Source organism: Pelecanus crispus, chromosome 1, assembly GCF_030463565.1.
Source record: "Pelecanus crispus isolate bPelCri1 chromosome 1, bPelCri1.pri, whole genome shotgun sequence".
NCBI lineage: Eukaryota > Metazoa > Chordata > Aves > Pelecaniformes > Pelecanidae > Pelecanus > Pelecanus crispus.
In genome coordinates, this window is record NC_134643.1 from 197,291,663 (window position 1) to 197,310,581 (window position 18,919).

Below are 18,919 nucleotides of genomic sequence, written 5' to 3' on the forward strand. Positions count from 1 at the left end.
TTAAATTTTTATCTGGGATTACTCACTCGGTCATTCAGAATCCTGGATTACATCTCACTGCTTAACTTTCCATAGCATTTCCAGCCTCACATATTGTGTTCTTCCTTGTTCTCTTGCATTCACTCCAACCACGTTAGCAGCTATTGGCCCTATAAATATGCTCCTTCTTCTCGCATTTCGTCGTAACTCAGGCAGGAAGGAGGAGGTTATGGAATGAAGGTTAAAACACTGGCTTCGTATGCAGACTGATTTTTAAATCAGAATTACAAGACAGCAAATGAAAAATTAAAGAGTTGGCCTTTTTCTATGAGTTGGAATATTGTTGCTGTGTTCTGCTTGTCTGCAGGAAGTGAGTTTGCCTGTCTGGCGAAGGACAAGACGGGCTGTGGGAGGGAAAAGCAGCTTTTTGACTTTCTAAGCTGTAAGAACAGCAAGGTTCAAATTCTGCAGAAGTTTTCAGAGACTTCCTGGCTTTGGAATGGAGAGAATGACAATTACATCAAAGTATCTCCATTCAGTACGAGGATAGGTTTAATTTTTGGTTCAGTACCGAATTTTTTCCCGAATTTCTACCAAACTATGATGCACAGCCTGCGTTCTGCTATATTTCAAGTGTTTTCTCAAACAAGGTACAGTGACTTTGAATTCAGTGTGGGCTTTTAGAAATAGCTCCTCTGTGTATTTGTATCTAAGCTGTTTTGATATGAAAGACAGGACACTTACAAGCTCAGCTTTTACTAGAAGAGGTTCGGGAGCATTAGCTGTGTATGAAAGTACTGAGTTTCGCAGCACTGGGAGCGAGGTGAGTGTTACCATTTTTAAAAAGATTCATTAGGAGGTCAGTACTTGGACAAGCTCTTAACAAGAGCTCTTGGTGCTTAGGATCTTTGGAAAGCTGTAGTAATTCCTACTTAAGTGCTTAAATATAGATTTGAGAGTTAATACTAGGCAACAGGATTTGAATAATCAGACGTAGCTGCACATACGTACGGATGCTTGCTGGGACTGCCAAGCATGTTAAGAGACCCCAAGTGGCAGGGCTTTTATGTGTGGGGGTTTTTTGGGGTGTATGCTTCCTGGTAGTCTCAAAGGAGTAGGCTTGTAGGAATTTAAAGCATTGCTTACAGATTAGTCACTTAGAAGCATAAAAATCACGCCTTTTCTTTTGCGGCCCTAAGGATAAAAGCTGTCCGCCGTTGTTCAGAGCAGAGCCAGTGCTGCAGCTAGTGATTCCCTTGCTGGAGTCATTCAGGCTTTTCTTATGATGATTGGTTTTCTCCTTCTCGTAACTGGTTAGGGGGTATTACGTGTAACTTAGTGGACTCAGCATTAGGATCTGTCCAAGGCAAAATAGCGTTTGTCATGTTCTGCGGTCTTACATTTCCTTCTTTATGCATGAAGCTGAGGTGGTGTTAATGTGCTGCTAATGCTATGCCTCCATGACATCTGCATTGGAAAGTTGTCTGGCTTCGGCGGGGCTGGAGCAGTTGATGCTGCCCTGAGGAGAGCGAGAAGATGGAGCAGACTGACCCAGAGCCATAATTGCGGGCAGCGTTGTCGGTGTGCGATTTTTAGGTGACAGTTTTTCCTCAGGGGTGGCTACAACGGGAACGTAGCAGAAGGAGAACGTCTTGTTGAGCGGAGATGGCTGAGCTACTGCAAAGTTGCAGGCAAAGGTGCAGAGACTCGCTGTTGGCAACCGTGGCAGCTGTTGATAGCGCTGGAAATCATGGTCCTGGCTTCCCCAGGCTGGCTGCTGTGCTGTGAAGAAGTCCAAGCTCCTTTTCCCCCCTTTCCATCACACCCAGGTAGTCTCCATTTTCCACCTGTCTGGTGCTACCGCAGCGGTTCCAGAGGGTCTCTGGCCATCTCGGAGGAGACGGAGGCACTGGCGCAGGTAGAAGACCTGGCAAAGGCCCGCGTGTTGGCAGAGCTTGGGAAGAAAGGGGGGAATGAAAGGGGCCCATATGGTTTGTAAAGGTGTAATGGAGAAGTTCAAGGCATGTAATTTATTACCTGCCTATCTCTGTCACAACTTCTTTATTTCTGCTTCCCAAGGGCAGATCTTGCCCTGCCCTGCCAATGGTTGAACTGATTATCAAAGTTAAGTTAAATCCAAAGCACTTGCTCACAACCCAGTTTGAACCCAGCTCTGTGTCTCTCCATGCCCCCCCAGCTGGACAGGTCAGAAATTGGCCTGGAAAAAATTAAACTTCTTGGGGATGGTCCCTTGCCCAAAGGGAAGGATAGGAGTGAGTAGGGTGAAAACCCCACGAAAGGCTAAATAATTTATTGTCTTAACCCAGGGGGTCTCAGTGAGGTGTAAATGCCAGCCCCTTGGGTCATATGCCAGCCCAGACCTTGTCTCTGACACCTGATGGCACCCTTGGTCTTCTCGAACCTATTCGATACGAATGGTTTGCTGGAGATCAGACCTGATAAGAACTTTTTCCCCTGCTATGGAGCAAGCATGCACGTTTGCTCCCCGCGTGGTATTAGGAAGAAGCTGGAGGAATGATTGTATGGTTTGGTTGCAAGATTATCTGTGCTGGGATTTCAGCTCTTGGTGTTAACCCCTACCAAGCAATTACGCCACGGCATTGATGCGGCCTGTGCCTAACAGGGGGGTTGTACTCCTTGAACACTTACCCGAGCACTGGAAGAAAGATGGCAGTGGCTTAATTTAACCCTTCTGACCTGGCAGAGGAGCTAAAACGAATGGGATGAATAGGGAGGAAACTCTTGTGATGTTCCCAAACTGCAGGCAGTTTTTGCTTAAACCACTCATTTTTAGATGAAGAGGATCATTAAAGGAGTCCTGGAGTGCTACTCAGGTCCATTTTCTTCCAGCACTTAACAGAGATAATAAAATTCCAGCATGAAAATAGCTCCTCGTCAGAAGCTCATGCTTTGATGAGAAGCCTGAAGCATCATGACATTTATGCAAGAGGGGCCATGGTGTTGCTTGCAGTGAGGATTTAAAAGTAAATAGTCTGATTTTAGTTGGGTTTGTGAGGATCGCTTAGCAAGACGGTGGTCGTGGACAGAGAACGACAACTTCGGAGATTGCAGGACCTGGTTTTCACCGCGGACACACCTGTGGGTACTTTGGGAAGTCCAGCTGCCGCTGCGATGGTGTCCAGCAGGACACAGCGAGGGCGTAGATCCCACCCTGCTGCGTGGCTGCGGCATTCTGGTCTCATGATCTCCACAAGATGTCAGTGTAGATTTATTGGATTAGATATAAAATCCTTGTGCTGTTCCCCCACCCCCCCACCCCCCCCCACCCCCCAGCAGATTAAAGCAAAAACTGTTTTAGTGCTGCACAATAGGTTTGATTGTGCTCTGGAATGTGTCGCCCATGGAGGAGCAACGTGGCAAGCACTGGCATCCGGGGAGGGGTGTGAGTGACACCCCGAAATGGGAGCAGAGCAGGCTGCGAGTGACAGCCCGAAATGGGAGCAGAGCTCCTGGCAAAAAAAGGGCAACGTTTTGCTTATATTGAGGTGCCCTTACTCCCTTGGGGACGAGTTGCATATGTGTAATATGCGATATTGCACTTGTGCAATGAAGTGCTCTATGTTTTACTGAAAGAAAAGCTGGAAGCCTGAAGAAAATTAGAAGGGTCAGCCTGGGTGGCAGAAAGGATCTGAGGGCCATTGGGTCAAGTCATGTATTGGAGAAGCTTAACTGCTGGCATGCGGTATCCAAAGCTTGCTTTGTTTCTTTACGTACAAAAAGTGGTCTTGCAACGCTGAGCAATGAGCTGTCACCCTGCAAAGAAACCAGGACATAGCGTCCAACCCAAGGGAGTTCCCCTTCACCTTTTAGCATTTCTGCATAGCAGTCCCTGCCTGTCAGAGAAGCTTTTTAATGCCCGTCGAGGTGCATTGAGATGGATGTCAGCAATGGAGGAGTTTTGCCACGGAAGAAGATTCTCTGAAGTGCTGGCAGTGATGGTGGAGGTGCTGACCCAAACCCAGGTCTGGCCCCGTGCAGGGGGGAGCTTCCCCAGCCAGGCTGGGCTTCTCCGTGCCCCTGCGCTGCCCAGCCTCTCCTGGGACTACCCTGCCCTGGGCATCGCTGGGCCAGCTGAGGTTCCCCTGGGCTGCCAGCTCCCAGCTGCTGTGGCCACGGCGAGGAGAAGAGGCAGCGTGGCCAGCAGCTGTAGGGATGTTTCAGAGCCAGCTTCCCTCTCTTCTCCCTTGCGGCCCCTGGTATTTATTCCCATTTTCCCAGTAAAAGTCAAATGCAGTGCAGACCCCCCCCACCCCTCTCCTTGCAGCTGGTGCTGCGGTCGCCCCGTGGCGCTGGCCTGGTGTGGGTGGCCCCGCTCCCACCGCCGTGCTCGAAAGCCGTGGGAGCTGCCAAGCGATGATTCATTTACGGTCCCCGGCGCTGCACCCTGTCACCCGCGAGGGAGGGGAGGGAGCGAAAGGTGACGGTATTTGTCAGCCGTGGCAGAAATAGCCACGTTTCACATTTCACTGGGGAAGTGGGGAGGCAGGGAGGGAGATGAAGACCAATGCGGTGCTCAGCCCTGTTCCCAGGCCTGCCTCGCAGCCGGGAGAGAAAAGCAGTGCCCCTTTTTCGTTACGGGCAAGCATTGGCTCACCTAAATTTGCCTGAGAGCATCCTGGCCGCTCCCCACCATTTGCATTGTGCAGATCAGCTGGAAACGGGGATGCAAACTCTCTCTCCCCTTGGTGTGTTATGTACCAGCTCACCCCGGGGACAGCTGAGCTGACTTTTGGGGGTCAAGGGGCTCCCGAGGAGGCATTCCTGTTTTCCTGCTCTCCACGCCACGGCAGCTGCTGGGCTCCACTTGACCGGCAGCCACGCTGGAGAGTTATTCTTATTTTTCTGCTGGCAAAGGGGTTTTCCCTGTTCAGGGGCCAGACTCTGCCTGCATGCTTGCCGCTGATGTGGGCCGGCAGCTGGGATGTGCTCCCGGGCTGCCCGGGACAGGGGATGCTCTGCAAAGCCAGGCAGTTTTCAAAGATAAGGGGTAATCTTATCTTTAGAGCTGATTTTTAAATAGAATGAATCCTGGATGCTCAGCACACTGCAGCCACGTTGGATAAGGGAAAAAGGTGCAAACAACACAGCCGCCCGGATTTAAGGGCAAAGCTGTGAGCTTGTTCCTCAGGTTAGCGATTACCCCCTGAAATCAATGGGATTGCTCAAGCAAAACACCATTTTGGATATAAGAAGACTTTACTGTGAACTCGCCCTAAGCCTCCCTGGTGAGGGGATGTTTGCTTAGAGCTTTCCGAGGGGAAAAATGGAACTGGAGGCACATACCAACAGCTGCTCCTAAAAAACTCCCAGTCCCTTAGACCAGGGTTTATTCCATTATACATATATATATAAGATACAATAGCCATAACATAGCAGGAAATGCAAAAGTGTTTTATAAAACTGGGTTTTATAAAGCTGGATTTATAAACCCACAAGCTATAAGACAAAAAGGGGGAAAATAAAAGGAAAAGGGGGAAAATGAAATAAAATATAAGGAATACTTCAAGTTTAGCCCAATTTGAAGCTGAAAATGAATGTTTCGGCAGCATTGCTCTCAATGCGATCAGCGGCTGTTTTGCTCAGAAAGGCCCTGTGAGCACTGAGTTTAAAACCCTGGGAAACATTGCTTTAATGAAATTATTGGAAGTTACTTTTTTTTCCCCTCTCTCCTGAAAGCAGCTTCGTATGGCAATTTTTTGAAAAGGGTTCTTTTAGGACAGTCACGAGATATGCAGGTCTGAGTGTGGCAGTGCTATATCAGATTGGCAGCGATGCTGAGCGGCAATATCCAGACCCGGATCGTGCCGGTATCGTGAGGGTGTAAATCTGAGTTTCCGATTGCTCCAAAATCAGAATCAGCCGCCAGGCGCGTGAAAAGGTGGTGGCCTGAATTCAGGGCTGCAGTCAAATTGGTTCCTCTGTCATTGCAAGCCGCGTGATTCACTACCCAGAGCGGCGGGGAGGGATGAAGGCTGCCTAAAGCCACTCAAGGCACCCCCACGGCTGGTGAGGTTGCCGCAGGTGGGTTGCCCTGCTCTGCTGTGGGTCCCGCCAGGATGCGGTGGGGAGGAGAGGGGCATCCTGGCACTCCGCAGAGGCCGGTGGTCCCACCTGCTGTTAATTTTCCACTTTCCCCTCTTCCAGACCTGAAACAACTCCTGCTTCTTAGGAAGCGCCTTCCGTTTTAAAAGTGACTGGCAGGCTTCCCTGCTGTGAGGGCTGCCTTGGAGGATGCTCAGCATGTGTCCTCCCCCTCCATAGGGAAAAGACCCTAATCCAAGGGGCGTTTGCAAGCGTGAAAATTCTTAACAAACGAAGGCAGGCTCCTTTCCCCATCTAATAATTTTTAAAGACCTGGTGAAGCAAGCTCGGTGGTCTTTCCAGGTGCCTGCCGTGCCTCTCCTGCTCACCCAGAGCCTAACGCTGCAGGTTGTCACCTACTCACAGAAGCCGTGGAGGCCTGACTCTGTGCGTTGACTTCCACAGGAGCTTTACCATTAAAGCTATTGCTCCCAGCATCAATCCCCGTGCGAGACAAGACTGATGCCCGCCTTCAGGATGTGAGGCTGGGGCCTCCCAGCTGCTGGGTTCCTACTGGAGGAGACTTCACAGCTGTGCATCTGCCAAGGAGAGGTGATGGAGGGGATGCACCTTCTTCCAGGTTGCAGTGACTCCCCGGGTACGTGCGTACCATGTAATGTGTAGGTTTGGTTTGAGCGTAACTGCCACCCGAGGCAGTTTTTCTGCAGGGTGATGATAATAGGACTGACTAAAACTGTAACTAAAATACCCAACCCTGACATTTTGCCATTGTGAACCACGGGACTGGGGATGGCCACCTTTCCAAAGCCTTGCCCTGCCCTGGGTTGCACGGTGGTTCGTTTTCTGCATGGAAAAATGGTGGTAAAGAGGGGAGGTGAGCGGGCCCTGTGCTTTTGAAGGAATGTGTTTCGGTTCGGCACTGGACAACAAGCAAGGTGGGCTTGGGTGGGCTGATGCCTGGCCCGCAGCACCCCAGTCCCCAAACTGTGGTGTACCTGGCTGCACACCCCCCTGGCTTGGGGCTGTAGCTCCCACAGCTCCTCAAGCCCTGGATTTCACAACATTTTAAAAGGAAGCTGGGTTTCTGTCTCAGCAGTGCTGTTACTTGGAGGCTGGAAGAGGCTGCGCAAGGCTCGTTCCCAGCTCTCCATGGCTGCTGGCAATAACTTGTTCTTTGTCTCTTCTCTTTCGGGAGCACATCCCCCAAATGAACGCTTAGTTAGATGCCAATATAGGAAGCAGACAGCTTTCACCCGCCTTATCACCACTGCTGAAGTATTTCAACGGAACTGCAGTGTGGGGGGCATTCTTCATCCCTCCCTGAGGTTTCTCCGCATCTCCTTTGGTTGCCAAAGTGCCGTGTCAGTAACAGGAGCAGGCTTGGACATGGCCAAGGAGGCCAAAGCTTGAGCTAGTGCCTGGTCAGGGGACTATGGGGGGTGTCCATGCTCCTCTCCAGGATCTCCAGTGCCTCGAGACCCAGCAGCATCACCTCTGGCCATCAGCCGGAGCTGAGGGTTTGAGCACCGCAGCTTTCCCTCTCACCCAGCCCTGGGAAAAGCGCTGAGACCTGTTACTCAGATCTTCTCCCTCCTCACACCATGTGGAAATGGGGAAGGGAAAACCTGCCCCCCTCCTCTCCTGGCTGGCATGGGAAAGAGACGCCGTATTTACTTTCCACTGCCTCGTAGCTGGAAGGAGGATGAGAAAAGAGGATGTGGAAAGGGAGAAAGGAGAGGCTTGGGGCACAGGGATCCCATCGATGACCACACTGGGGCCCGCTGAAACCTGAAATGGGCAGACAAGGTGAGCAGTCTGCAGTGTGGCACCCCCACTTGTAGAGAAAACATTTACTGAGATGTACAGTAACAGTACAGGGCAAACTGGGAAGGCGACCCAGAGAAAAATCTGTCCCACCTGTGGTTGTGTCAGGGGTGTTGCTGGATGTTATTTATAACATTTAATTATTATTATTTTTACTTGTCCTAGTTCTTCCCAGCCAGAGAAGGTCACTCAAGCCATTGCTCAGGAAAGAAAATGGCGCTAAGCTGATAAAAAAGAGCAAAACTTACGTGTGGGTTTTTTTTTTTTTTCTTTTCATAACTTTGCCATTCTCACTTTGGTGAGATTTCCTGCACACCTCACCTGAACAAGAGGTAAGCGTGGTGGTTAAAAAGATGAGGAAGGGCAGAGCGGTACAGATGGATGGAGGTGAGGCTGGGTTAATGCTTGCCAAATAAAAAAAAAAAAAACAAAACAAAAACCCAAGCCCAATTTCTTGGCCACAAGCACCAGGGGTATGTGCCAGGGCGGTGGGTGCTGGGGCTGCAGGAGGGGGCAGGCATCCGGGCGAGGGGGAAGCTGGCAGAGGGAGCGCAGCCCCTGCCTGCCCCTGCCTGTTTCTGTGTGATGCCTGGAGCGGCGTGAGAGCCTCTTGGAGAAGGAAAAACAGCCCTTCCACCCAGCCGGGATGGGTCCGGGCACCAGATGGGACGCGCTGGTCCTGGAGAAGGTCACTTGTGGCAGCAGGTCTGGAAGCAGCTGTAGGGTTCTGGCCGTGGCTCGCCTCTGTGGTGTGCGGGAATGGTCACGGGCACCGAGAGAGGACCCCATGCGTTCAACTTGTGTGTGGCCTGAGGTCGCCAGCATCACGTACCCGAGTCAGGAGGAGTTGTTACTGCTGCAAGAGGAGGCAGGATAGCAGGCATAAAATGTGAAACATGGGAAGAAATCCCATGGCAAGTTTCCCCTACCTTTTTTGCTTTTCCTATACTTAAAGAAGAGACACTGAGGGGCTTGGGGCCTTCCACAAGCATTTACCTTGGGCTGCTGGCTCCAAACCTACCCTATTTGGAGCATAAACTCCCTACTTTGCTGTGGTCTGGTGTAACAGTGTTGCGTGGGACGAGTGGTGCCTCCTCTGCCCTGGCAGTATGACCCTGCCCAGGAGTAAATGACTGCAGTGGCTGTCAAGGAACTACAATAAAAATTAAATGTTGCTGTTAACACACCTCTCCTCCCTCCAATTCTCATAATTAGGCCAGATAGAGCAGCTACTAATTTGAATAGTTTCTGTGGCTCCCCTCAGACAGCTTTTGCAGCAGCAGCAGTCCCTGATTTTAATTGGGCTATGGAAAGACATTACTCTTTTCTGAACCATTTGCTAGACCTGCTCACCCCCACAAATGGTGACACATGATTTTACTGCACAGAAGCCAAACAGAACAAATAACTCATGGTATCTGATAATCCAGGTGATGTAGGTGTATAATTGCCTAGAATCTTACAGGAAGACACCCGAATGCTGTTTTTTCGATGGTGACAAATGAACTGTGAGTAGCAGCTTGCATGCTTTGGCTTTTTGCAGGAATGAAGATAAAGATTTGAGTCCAGGACATCTAGGGCTAAGTCAGTTCAAAGGTCCCTGACAAGGGTTTGTCTCTGGGAGGAATGTGCTTCACTCCCCGTTAAAATGGTCCTACATGGAGAGAGCTATGCTGCACCAAGGCGCTCTTGCTGGGGGGTAAGGCTGTCCACACCGTCCCATGCCACCCTAGAGCTCCTGAATCCCCCACCTGAACAAGACCCATCATTCACGGATCATGAAGTCAGAATGAGGCAACATAACCCTCTAATCCAGTATCATGTGCAGCACGAGCTGGGTGGCTTATTAATTTCAACTAGAGCATCTTTTTTTTTTTCAGAAAAAAACAAGCAAACAAGCCAAATATTTTGGTCTTAATAATTTCCAGCAATGGAGAGTCCACAGCATCGCTGGGTAAGTTGTTCCAGCGGTTAATTATGCTGATGAAGTCAATGGAGTTACTGTAAACTCAAGTTATACCAGTGTGACTGAATACAAAATTTGGCCTAGTTACCCGAAAGGAGAAGCACTTTGAAGTCTCTGTATGTCTTTAAATAAAATTATTCTCCAGCGGAAGATGCGGAAAGGCAAGACTTTTCCTCTAAAGCACACTACAGCAGTCAATCGGTCTCCCTTATACTGCTGGAATATTAATAACAAATCCAAATTGCACCCATGTTTAAGGCAGTTAATTGGACTTATTTTATACATAAGTCTGTCTGTCGTCGTTAGAGCTATATTGCTGCTGGCTGTGATAACATTTTTATCTGTTAACTTCCAAGCTGCTACGACTAACACCAGCTACTCATGAAATGAGTCAGCTAACTTTCCTTTTAACCGTTTGTTCTGCTCCCTGAAGGTGTTATGAATGTTGTGGTATGACAAGCTGGTCGACACTCATTCCTTTAAAGCTTATGTAGCAATTTTATTGTCACAATAGGCTTTCTAAAAAATGGGGTCATAGTTTTGCAGCAGCTGGGCAAGAAACAGTTCCCGCTTCAGTGCGAAGACCTGAGTGAAAACATTTGTTTTGATTTATTTAAAAAGCATTTTATGATGGAAATTGGTGTTACAAGATCCAGGCTTTTGCTCCCACAGGAACAATTCTTACAGGCTATCTGAATTATCCAGAAACTGCCAAGGCAGATTTATACTTAAACTGGATTATAAGGAAATACACTGCAAACCACTGCAACAAATCATTGCTAATCACAATCAATGGGAATGATTAAAGCTCTGAAATCTCTCCTGAAGTTGCATTAATGAATGAGAAATTGCATGCAAATGGCACCGTGGTACTTGGTCCCAGCCAGATGTTGTGCCTCTTGTCCCCGCCTCTCGCCCGGCGCATTGGAAGGTTTTCCCTAGAGCCGATGTCCTGATAAATGGCTTTTCCATCCCAGGTGAAATCTCCATGGGACGACTGAGGACATTTATCCCAGAGGAAGAAGGAACGCTGTAGCTTGTTACACCCTAAAAAGATGTTAACCCCTATAGACTAGTCACACCCTTACTCAGGTAAAATACTTTCAGACTAGCTAACTTATCTCTTCATATGTAAAATGTCTGTGGTATTCTTCTTAACTTCCTGTGCCTAACTGCTGGTGCTATGGTTGCTATACATGGCCAAGAAGCTACACCTTCCCACCCCAGATGTGAACAGAGAGCTCCAGCATATATTTATCTTTTTTTGCATACTTCACAGAAATATTTTTGAAGCTTACGAAGTCTCTCAGATTATGTTTGTTCAGTGTTTCAATAACCTCCTGTGAAAGTGCTCGCAAAGGATTATTCTTCTTTCTGGTCCGCAATGATTTACTTATTCCTCCAACTCAATGTTTGCTTCATGCTGATTATAAGGGCCATAAAACCATGGCACTGAAATGCATCATTTCTAGACGTTGCTCTCTTTGCTGGGAGAAAATGAGGAATCACACCCCAGAGGATGCTTCCCAGATGGAGGACGGAGCCTGCAGAGCGGGGTGACAGAGCAGGGTGACAAGATGCAGCTGTGCCAGAAGCTCGCTGTCGCCGGTGCTGGCTGGGAGCAGAGGGTGATGGATGCCCCTGGGTATGTTCATGGCTGACAGCATCTGAGGAAGGCCCCATAAAGTGTAATTCTTAATTCTTCTCCTCGGGAGCCCAGAAAGGCTGACATAGTTGGTGGGAGGTGGATGAATTTGAGCCCTTTGAAGACAGAAGAGGGTGACAGTTCCTCAGTGCCTACTCCGCTGGTGTGAACATGGCCTACACAACAGAAACCTTTCATAATGCCCCTGTGTTTTATCCTCACCCAAACCATCCAAAATAAAAAAAGAAGTCCCAGATCACCCAGTGCCTGCCTGCCTGTGTCCCCTGGGAGACAGATGTGAATGTCCGCCGCCCGCTCCAGCTGGGAGGCAGAAGATGTGTCTACAGCCATCGGTGCACGCGCCTGGGAGAGCTGCGGTGTAATCACTGGGTGGTGAATACCAGTTTATCGTGTTCTGGGATACTTCCCCACGTACACCCACTTTATATGCTGCTTTCCTGTGCAGAGGGGAGATTTTCTCAGCCCATAAACATCCCTGTAGCAAGATAGCTTTGTGCAGCTCTCCTCTGTGTGGTGGAGGTAATGGTGAGGATGTCCAATGTAAGGAAACCTGTCCTCAGGGCTGCTCTGCTGCTGAGTGCCCTTTTGAGGCCATCTCCTCCAGCTGCTGTGCTGCCATAAACTGTGTCTGCAGCACTGAGAGCACCATCAGCTCAGCAGGGTTTCGCAGCCCCTGGAAGAGGCACTGCCGGGAGGAGGTGTCAACACCTGCTTTAGGATGCTCACATATCCCAGCACAGCACAGATGTCCCCCAAAGACTGGGAGAGGTGACCCAGATCCAGCGTATCATATCTCCCCAACGGGTGTTGCTGCAAAGCGGTGCTTCTTGATGCAATTGCTTCTTAGTGACAGGAATGAGGTAGGTGTGTTTTAATGAAGAGCTGCTTTAGCTTCACCGTGAGTGCCCGTGTGGGAGGATTGCTCTGCTGTGGGTCAGCACTGTGGGTGGGTTCACCCCACTCCTCCGCAGGGGCACTTGCCCCAGGCGCTGCAGGATCACCCCTCTGGCTCTGGCCAAAAGTCATCTGAAATCTCTCCTTGCTGGTGACGCTGGTGTTGGTGAAGGAGGTGATAAGCTGGACTGATAATTGTGTCTTCTGTAGAGCAATAGATAAGCAAAAGTTTGAGGAGGAAAAAGCTAGTGTGGGGAGAAAAAGAACCTGTGTTTCTCATGGTATCAGGATACTAGTGCTTGGCTAACAGGCCAACGCAAGCTGGGGCTGTTTCAGGCCAGAATGTTTTAAAGGTCTGCTTTGATTTAATACTCACCTGAAAGGAATCAGGAGTGCCTCCACAAGCACCTAATGCTTCTGTGAGCCTACAATTCATCCCTACAAATGTGCACACGGTTCTGTATGTGCCAGAGTTTCAGCTCATGGGCTATCACAGAGCATTTTCTGCTTCATATTTTCATAGTCTGTGTAAGAATTCCCTATTTTTACCCTCAGGTGCTGCCTACTGAGTTAAAGGGATGGGCTTGCAGAGGATATTAATCCCTGGCATTCATCCCAGGTTACCTGGATGGCTGCCTGAGAGCCTTCATTTCGTTCTTACCCCCATGAGCCCTTGTCCCATGGTATAGCTTCTCTCAGAGAAACTTGACATCTGACCCTAGCATTGCTCCTCCATTCCTGTGAACAGTTTTACAGTTTGCATGTTCGAGGCTGTGTTCTGCTTTTCTATCTATCTAGTTCACAAGTACTCACTGCTGAAATGATCCTCTAGCTCTGAGCCGACCATGAGATGCTGTGTTCAGCAAAAGCAGATTCGCTCTTCAAAACCTTTCCTGCTGCCTCTTGGTGCAACATCACTTTGTGAATCAGTGTCTCACTTCTAATGGTGAAGAGTCCCATTCATAGTCAAGATATGTTTCTGGCACTGAACATAGCTGTCTTCTGAAAAGTCTCTCCTGCTCCTCTTTAATCTTTCCCTTTTTAACTGTGCGGGTTGTGCATGCTCCACTTCTCAGCAGGTACTAGAAGCCCTTGTCTGAAGACTCTTGCAAAAACATTTTGCTTCTCTGAAGTGAAACAGATCTTTGGAGGGCCAGATGCTGCTAGTGTGTGTTTCTTTCCATGCTTTAGAGAGTATTCCACATTGTTTTCTGTAAGTTCATTCTCAGTGCTTCTTGCTGATGTCTTCCTGGACCCTCAGTTTGTATCCCCTTTCTGCACACAAAGTAGTCCTTCCTACCTTCATGAAAAGACAAAAAAAAAATCCTCTCCATGTGTTCAGTGCATTCCCGGGATGCTTTGACACCCTGTAATCCCTGTTTGCTACTGTGAGGTTCCTGCTCCACTGGTCGCCCTGCCTCCCCATCGCTCTTTGCCCTGCCTCCACTTCTGATACAAAATCAGCGTTCTCTGCTAGTCGATAAGGTGAGCCCTACAGCAGAGCAGCTAAAAAAGACGAGTCTTTGTATATAATAACAGGTTAACAGCTGAAGGGAGCAATCTGAGAGGGGGAAATCTACCTTACCCTGTAGTACAAGTACCAGCTGACTCCATCTGCAGCTCTTCCAGACAAGAATATTCTGATCTCCTAAAGGCCATTGGTAATTCTGACTATAATCCATGCAGGTAGATCAGACTTTAAAGTCCTTGTCAATCTCTCCCTTTCCACTGACACCAGCCCATTTTCAGGTCAACATATTAATTTTTAAGTTGCTGTTAAGTCTACAACACTGGCGTGGCATTTCAAAGTAAATTCAGTAGCAGAGGTTGAACAATGCTCAGAGGTTACTAATTTATGTAGCTTTTATCAAAGCACAGTACAAAGATGCTTTTAAATAATACTCTTTTATTAATACCATCAATACTATTATTACACGGTGCTATCAAACATACAATTTTACATTTAGCTGTGAATTTATTTTAGAGAAAAGAAGATGGCTTGCAGTTCCAGCTGAAGATCTTTCTGGTTAAGAAATGGTGTTGTATACAGCATGGCTGCTGCCTTCTATTTCTTTCCTGGAATGATGCGATTCACCCTTGTATAAAGAAAATACGCGCTCTCTCACTCTTCACTGCTGTTGGGCACCTGTAAGTCATCTCAAAACTTAGCAATATGTGAAGGTTTTCCATCCACAACAGAAGTGATGGTGCTAGCCAACACATTGTCTTCAAACACAGAAATTGCCTCAAAAGCATCAGTTGGTATTTGACGAAGATTGGATAAAGCATTTGACATGCCTTAAAAAAAAGGCAGTTGATTGACAACTGTGAAGGCAGATTACTCTTTTTTAATACTGCTTTGAGGGAGGGCTTTCTTGGTCAATGTCCTGTCAGTGGTGTGACTGTAAAGTTTGAGCCAGACCCAAAGCTTACCAGCTCTTCTGATGGTTGACATGATCTGGTGTCTGATTTTGTGAGGGTTGGGAGAACGAGCACGGGCTGTTGAAGCAGCTGTACTCATGTCTCTAGCAGCCTGCAGGAAGGTTGGGCTTTGCACCCAGCTGTAAAGGTGTGAAGGTAACTCGTGTCCAGGTCAGCACTAGCTCCTCTACATTATTCCCACCAAGTCAAAACAGAGGACTGCTCAGCTTTCCTGGCTTTCAGGCCAGGCTTTGGATAGGTGAATTCTCTCTGCCTGTTTTTCTTCCTTGACTACAAATGGAGCTGAAGGTGGTTGGCAAGGACCTAAACATTAAGTTTTAGATGCCTGAGTCACGGCAGGTGAATCTTACCCACACGTTGAACTGCTAAATGAAGCCTCACGCAGGCTTTTAAATGCCTGTCTCCCGAGAAGCCTTGGCCAGCACAAAAACGACTTGAAAGCTGCTCTTCCACCTTATGACTGGGAAGATTGCAGGTACTTTCCCCTTTGCCTGGAGATATTGTTAGAAGGCAGCAGAGGCCCGTTTTACTGCCATAACAAGTTCATTAACTCCATTTTCCCCCAACTAAGCTGAGCAAAGGTTTTGTGCAAGCCACATGCACTATATTGAGAAATAGGGCTTTTCTCCCACGTTCTTGCTGTGCCCGCAGTGATATGGCTAACAAAAGCTGTTGTCTTCTCAAAAGGAAAATCATACTTCTGAATTGTTTCCAATGGCCCAGGTTGCTCTTTTGGTTTCTAGCTAAACTTGCTGCATTAGAAGAAATCCCCGTTGCAAATTGTCTGCTTCCCTCACCAAGCCCTTGTGAATCATCCATGAGGGAACAACACGGCGCCGCTACCATGCTGAGCGCAGCAGCTGTCAGGCTGCTCTCCTCGTCTGCTGCAAGACGATGCCCAACATGAGCATTCAACAGCTTTTGTGGGTCGTTCATATGACTTTCAAAATTTTTGGCCTTTTTTTTCCCCCCAGTTGATTCAAACAAGATATGCCACCAAGGTTTTGCAAAAGAGGTTTCCAGATACTTTGTCATAGCAGGGTTGCCTATGACAAGAAGTATAAAAAGCCGCTGCAAATCAGGAAACTTACTCTGCGGTACAATCTGTGTAGGAAAAAGTTCGCTCACCACTTTTTGTGCTTGGCTCTGCCAGTGCAGATTCAACATCTCGCAGCTTCGATTCCTGCGAAGCACTCTCAAAATTGTCACAGACTGCTTTTGCTCAAAACCTATGGGAGCAGAGCAAGCTGTGCAACACAGCATGCCAGCATGTTTGTGAAAAATCCCTTCTGGATGATTGTCACTGCTCTGCTTAGCATTTACCTTTGCACTCACTATAGCCATTTTCTTGACCTTGTGTTTACCTCCATGGCACTTACCCACTTCCTTGCTCAGCTGCAGATCTCGTTGGCTGGCTCAGACATTGCTGCACATGCAGCACTCTGTCAGCTAGAGAGTAACCCCACTGAGGAAGAGATGTGTTGATTTCATCTGACATTGGCACATGAATTTGATTAAAATGTCAAAGAAAGAATCCATTGGCATAGGTGTTTTTGAAGACCCATTTGCATGACTTCACAGACATTGCTCAAATAGATGTTTTTTCTGACCACCATAAGAAAATCTTGGGTTTGATGATGGAGGAGGTGTCGCAACCCATGCTGTAACAGGGATGTAGCAGGGATGAAGAGTTGTGTAATCGATGTGCCAGTGCTCCACAGCTGATGTTTTGCAAACCACCCATCTGGCCGCTGAGCTACTCTGGGCGCTGATTTTACAGCACCAGCAACCACTGAGTCTCCTTTCTCACCTGTGGCTGGATCAAGCTGGAAACCAAGGAGTGGAAGAAGGGGATCTGGGTGACTGCTTCTGCAGGGACTTTCTTCTGGGCTGTGTTAGGCCACAGGATACTGTCTTGTCCCTGGAGAAACAAGAATTGAAGAGAAAGATTGTAATGCAAACCCATAATGCTGCAAAACTGCAGTAGGGCAAAGACATATTCCTCAAGATCTGTCAGAAAAGCAAAATGAGCAAAACAAAACCGAGAGCTGTTCTTGTAAGTCAGAAATATTTGGCCATCACTGTCTGCAAACTACAGCCTTTGATAACCAGTGAGTTATTGAGAAATTTGACGTACTCAATGGTGAGTTTTATGATCATGTCCCCTCTCAGCTACCAGATTTTCATAGCTTTTTAGGAACATGATGACATCCTTTGGGGCTTCTTTGCCCTTGTCCTCTTTCTTTGTTGTCTTCTCCTTTTCTTATCTCAGCAGTTAGGCCCATTCGTGAGCTACCTTCCCACCATTCGCAGAGACCTCCATAAGATGACTGAACATCGCCGCCTTTACTCTTTCTCCCTCTCTTCAAGCTGTGAGATGTTCAACACTGGCTGAAGTTGGTGCCCTGAAGGGGTTGGAATGTTGTAGGTGCCAACACTGTAACATAAAAAGTGTAAAATGCAGTTATTGTCCATTGGTCAGTCTCCAGGGTGACAAACCTGGAGACTGTTGGTGGCAAACAAAGTCATCTCCACAGCCCTGGGGCTCTCAGGAGGGTAAGTCCTTTCCTCTCCTCTGTGCTTTTTGGCAGGCTGAGGCCTGGAGCCTGCCTGGTTTGGGGAACTGACTTTGAATGGGTTACACGCTGCTGTGCTGAATGTCGAGTGTTGCTCTGGAGGAGGCTGTACATCTGCTTCACACCCTAAGTGCCCCTTGGGCAACAGGGGTTTGAGGAGGAACAGTCTAGACAGGGTCAGACTGGTGCCTGTATTTGCACTCCTGATTTAGTTCCAATATTAAAAAAACCCCTTGTTAGATGCACATGATGGAGCAGCAAAGAAAGTGCCTATTTACGGAGGCTGAGGAGAATCCACAGAGATGTGGGTTGCTGTTATTTGTCTGAATGGCACCTCCTGACATCACAAGTGGCTGGAAAGGCTTGTTCAGGAACAATGGAGAAAGCAGCTCTGCCTGGCTGTGTTAAAGCCTTAACACAACACTTCCAGCATCTAGAATTGCATGTCTTGTCTTTCATGATAGAAGTCTTATTTTGCAGGAAGCTTCATGCGCAGAGAAGGCAATGCTTTTTGAGTCTTTTGAGAAAAATGTGCTCCTTGCTTGTTTGCAAAATGACTTCAACCACACCATGGTGATTTTACAAAGAATAAGATTAGGTGTATATGTAAAGAGAAAAAAAAAGCTGTAAGAAAAGGTTTAACTAAAAAGAATTATAGGAAGATATCAACTGAAAGGAAGACACATCTGGCAGATCTGGAAAAGTAACAAGCAGTCCTGCTTTTTGCACCAGATTTCCTGTAATGTAAAAATGCAGTTTCGCAACAAAACTATACAAGGCTCAAGTTTTTAAAAAATCAACATATGTTAAGGAATTTTTTAAAATTCATTTTTGTCCCTTGTCTGTTTTACTTTGACTCCAGAGTCCTTCTTCAAGTGTGTATCCAAACACTCGGTGACTGTAACTGCTGGGTCCCCCTGGGCAGAACGCTAGCAAGAAATGCTGAGAGTGCCTTGGCATTTATTCAGGTGGGTCAAGGAAAGAGCAGCTGGCTGCCTGCTATACCACTTCATCAAGAGCTGTCAGTCCCTGGCATCCCTGAGCCCGTCAGTCGATGCGTTGTACCCGGCTGTTTGGGACAGAGCACTGCTGGGCGAAGGCTCCTTTGCTGGCTAACTGCAAATCTTGTGTCTTTTTGCAGCACCTCCTGGCTTTGCTGGAGACACTGCAGGGAAGCGCAGCCCAGGGGTGCTTACTCTAGACTTGTGGGTGCTGCAGGGCAACGTCAGCTGTGCCCCAGGATTAAAGGGAAAGGAAATGCTGACTGGCTGACGCATGGCAGAAAGCAAGGTGCAGGACCAGCTTTGCTTGACCGGGTGAACTTCACTGCAGCATAAACTAAGGAGATGCAAAATTACTTCTGGCTGCACCAGGGGCAGGAGCTCTGGATCTGTTCGCCCATTAAATCTCCGCAAGGCACACTGCGGTGGGGACGTGACTGTGGCCAGGGTGAGCCCGCTGGGAGACACCCATGCAGGCGTGCCCTGG